This window comes from Dasypus novemcinctus, chromosome X, assembly GCF_030445035.2.
Source record: "Dasypus novemcinctus isolate mDasNov1 chromosome X, mDasNov1.1.hap2, whole genome shotgun sequence".
Taxonomy (NCBI): domain Eukaryota; kingdom Metazoa; phylum Chordata; class Mammalia; order Cingulata; family Dasypodidae; genus Dasypus; species Dasypus novemcinctus.
Window position 1 is genome coordinate 157,201,839 of NC_080704.1, and position 4,622 is coordinate 157,206,460.

Sequence of the window (4,622 nt, forward strand, 5' to 3'; positions counted from 1 at the left end):
TCATGGTACATTCATTGTATTTGGTGAATACACTTTGGAGCACTGCTGCACCACATGGATAGCAGTTTAAAAGGTAGTTTACACTCTCACCCAGTCCACCCAGTGGGCCATGGCAGGACCTACAATGTCCAGCAACTGTCCCTGCAGTACCACCCAGGATAACTCCAACTCCTGAAAATGCCCCCACATCATATCTCTTTTCCCTCTCCCTACCCTCAGCAGCTACCATCATGGCCCTGTTTATAATCTACATAATACCTTAATAAAATAAATTTCCAGATAGAAGATTAGTGGTTTAAGGCTCAGTTAAATGCCTTATAAAATTTTTGTTCATAAAAAGAACATGATAGTCAAAACATTTTTTCTTTTCTTTGTTTTTCAGCTTGATTCATTTTACTCTGTACTGTTCCATTTTTTTTCAAGTAAAAATACCTCATGAAATATATAAACATGCTGAATGCTCTCCAAGTCTTGTTATAGGTTTGGTTTTTTTAAGCTGAAATTATTGAAGCAGGTTTTTAGTTCTGGCAACAGATTAGAACAAATTCTCAAAAATTCACATTTTCTCAAAAAACTTCAATTGGTGGGCATTCACCCTATATGTTGTATCCTTTTCACCCCTGTGCTCCTGTAAATTTATTTCTCTTTTCAATTCATCCTCTTCTTCTAAAAGATCACACACCTGCTCTAAAAGCTGAACCCCCAAGCCCTAGGTAACATCAGCTCTCAGTACTTCAACTATTCTCCTGATCTTTTCAGAACCTGGCACCATAGCTGAAGGCAGCTCTTTAAAATGGTGTTCTGCTGCCTCTTCTGCAACTTTCCCATGAAGAGTAAGTGTATCCCGATATTTCCAAAGTTTGAACTCTGACACTAGATTTGGTACTGGGAGATCTTCACAGTTCTCTTTAGATTCCAGTTTTGGGATCTGAGTCATCAATTGTACCAAGTCACTCATTTCATTTGTATGACCATTCCCTTCCCTTGAATCCCCATCTGACTTATCAGTTGACCTTAAAGGAGAATTTATCTCATCTTCAGACAGACAATGGATCAATTTCTTTTCCTAAGCAGTGCTACAGTCAGAAGAGAGCTGTTGGGCAGAGACGGGCTGGCCTTCCTCCTGTGGTTTCCCTAGCCCTGTTGCACTCAGAGAATCTCTTCCCACTGAAAAGCCTGCAGGAAACATCTTTTCCTGTGACTGCTTTAGTTGCCACTTTTCTATTGCTAATAATGGTCAATCCTTTGATGATGAGACCTCACTGCTCTTTGAACTGCTCACAGACCCAGTAACTGCTCTACTTTGGTTTGCAGCATCCCTTTGTAGTGATATGAAATCTGTTTTCCAACAGTGGGAAGAGAAGGCAAATCAAGGAGGAATCTCTTGGAACTGTCTTTTTCTCCCACTGTGTTCAGTTTGTTCTCTTCTGCCATCGCTGTCAAGACAGGAAGGGTTTGGACCCAGAGCTGTGCAGCTGTAAACTTGGGTAGATTCTGTCCTGTTTTTCTATAATACATTCTCCAGCAAACTGATCCTGGCCCTCTGGTTTTTGGTCTTTGCTTATGAGCTGCAGAGACTTCACTGGATCATTCCCTTCCCTGGTGGAGTCAGTGCATCATGTGGGAATCAGGTTTTCAGAATGTTATCCTGCAGCCTTTCCTCTTTCACTTGAGAAATATTCCATTTACCTTCTAGCTCATTAAAGGGGGCTAAGTGTCTTGGTTGATTCTCCTGAACTTAGCCATCATTCATTGAGTCCCTCCTTTCTGCAGGTACAATGTCAATATTTACTCTGCTGACAGTTGCTAGTGACTCTACAGTATTTTTTATGTCTGGTTTGCAGGGGTGACCTTTCAGACTAGCAGATGTCTTTGAGGACCCAGTGACCACAGGTTTCCCCTGGGATGAATATTTGTCTTCACCCGTTTTGTATGTCTTGGAGCCCTCAGAGGAGTGTGCTTGGAGGCAGATTCCTTCATTATTTGATTCAGCCTTCTCAGAAAATGCTGTTGCATCAGGCTTGGATTCAGAGTTACCATTTTTAATATTATTTATGGAGGTTTTTGCTTTTGTGACCTTCAAAAACAAGGAGATTTGGTGCTTCATGTAAGGCTGCCTCAGGATGCTCCTCACAGAGGGTCTTTCCTCAGGACTTTTGCTCAACATTGCTCTTATTAATTCTGCCAGCTCTGGACTGTAATCTTTTGGCATGGGTGGCAGCTTTCCTTCAATAATCTGATAACCTAATGAATTCTTGTCTTTTGCATTGAAAGCATGCTTCAGGGGGGCCATTTCATAAACACAGCATCCCAAAGTCCAAACATCCGACTTATAATTGTAGGGTTTGTTTGAAAACAATTCAGGACTCATGTAGAAGGGCATGCCAATCAAGGTACTAGCCATGTCACAGTGGTTCCCTAACACGCGGGTACTTCCTAGGTCGCCCACTTGTATGATGTTTGTTCTCGTTAGGAAGACATTTTGAGTTTTCAGATCTCCGTGAAGGATGTGTTTTTCATGTAAATACTGCAGAGCCATGACGATCTGAACAAACTACTCCACCACCTGACTCTTAGGCAGAAGCCAGCCTTTCTGCTCCTTGAGCTTTCAGTACAGTTCCCCTCCTTTGCAGAAACCCATAACAATGTAGAGCAGACCGTCCCCTCCCTCCATAACTCCTTGTAGATGACAATGTTGGGGTGCTTCCACTGAGACAAGAACTGTGCTTTCTGTTCCGCTCCTCTTGGCTCTTGGCTGGAGGCATTTAGCACATTTAGTTTTTTGGGTTTTTTCTTTTTTTCTTTCTTTCTTTACTTTTTTTTTAAAATGTTACATTCAAAAAAATATGAGGTCTCCATATTCCCCCTACCCCCCTCAGCCTACTCCTCCCACACCAACAACCTCTTTAATCATTGCGGCACGTTCATTGCATTTGGTGAATACGTTTTGGAGCACTGTTGCACCACATGGATAATGATTTACATTGTAGTTTACACTCTCCCCCAGTCCACCCAGTGGGCCATGGCAGGACATACAATGACCAGCATCTGTCCTTGCAGTACCACCCAGAACAACTCCAAGTCCTGAAAATGCCCCCACATCGTATCTCTTCTTCCCTCTCCTTACCCTCAGCAGCTACCGTGACCACTTTCTCCACATCAATGTTACAATTTCTTCCATTACTAATCACAATAGCTCCATAGTAGAATATCAGTAAGTCAACTCTAAGCCATACTCTATTCCTCCATCCTGTGGACCCTGGGATGGTTATGCCTCACTCCACCTCTATATCGAGAGGGGGCTTAGATTCCACATGGATGATGGATGCAATTCTGCTTGCAGTTGTAGGCACTCTTGGCTCCTGGTGTGGTGGTTGAACTTCTTCACCTCCCTCTTAGCTGGCCAGAGTAAGTCCAATAAACCAGAGGGTAGGAGTTGCAAGTCTGCTGAGGCTCAGGGCCTGGCTGTCACATGGACAGTCCAGAGATTCAGGTCTCCTGAGTATACACCAATCCTAGCACCAACCACAGGTCCAGTAAAAGTAACAGAAGAGGCATGTGTAGAAAGGTCACATCTGACTCCAACTCCATCACACTCAGGAACACAAACTGTAAAGTAGGGCCAGCTGACATGGCACTGAACTCCAGAACCATCTGCCATGACTATAGAACCTGTGGGTCTTGTAGTCCTCAAGAGAACCAGTACCTGGGTTTCTATCTACTTTGGCTTTCTCTGGGACCCTGCTGAGGCAGGCATAAGCATTACCCGTCTGATGCCTCCCAGCTCTTTTTTGGAGACTCTTAGCCATATAAACTCACTTGTCTTTTCCATTTCCCCCTTTTATCCAAAGTCATAAAGCCATTTTTAACTCCTGATATTACATGTAGGTTGAGATATTCTGCTGGTTTGAGTTGACACTTTTATTCAAGGTCTTTTTCTAGTTACATCATCAGCTGGTGTTTAATAAGCATCTTAAACTTAACATGATCAAAACAAAACACTTGATTCTCTACCTCCTATTCCATATCTGCAAACCTGCTTCTCCTACAGACTTCTCCATCTCATAATTGTCATTACAGTTCAGCAGATATTTAAGCAAAAACCCAAGAGTCATCCTTGATTCCTCACTTTTCTTCATCTTTTACATTCAAACCCTCAAACATTCCAATGGGTTATATCTATAAGTCTATCAGAAATTTGACTACCCCTCACCACCTCCACCATTACTTCCTTAGTTTAAACCTGACCCAGAGAGACTACATCTCTTGCTTAGACCTCTGCAGTAGCATCCTCACTGTTCTCACAGATTCTACTCTTAGCCATTGCCAGAACGATGGTGTAAATAAGATCATGTCTTTTAACAACCTTTAAAAGCCCTCTGTTGCCTTACTACCTAAGTGAAATCCCGTAGAATAAAATCCAAAGTCCTGACTATGACCTACAGAGTCCTACAGAAATGGCTCCTATCCTTCTTTCTGATCTCTTCTCCAAGTACTTGCCCCTTTTCTCATGCTGGTACAACGACACTGATTTCCTTGTTATTCCTCAAACACACCAAGCATGTTCCTGTCTCAGAGTCTTGGCATTTCTGTTTCCTTTGCTTTGGAGGCACATCCACCAG

At 42.7% G+C, this 4,622-nt stretch overlaps 1 pseudogene; it reads right to left on the reverse strand.

The window, feature by feature from the left end:
- Positions 1-556: 556 nt before the first annotated feature.
- On the reverse strand, positions 557-4,115 carry LOC101430637 (serine/threonine-protein kinase Nek4 pseudogene; annotated as a pseudogene).
- Between the last annotated feature and the right edge of the window lie 507 nt (positions 4,116-4,622).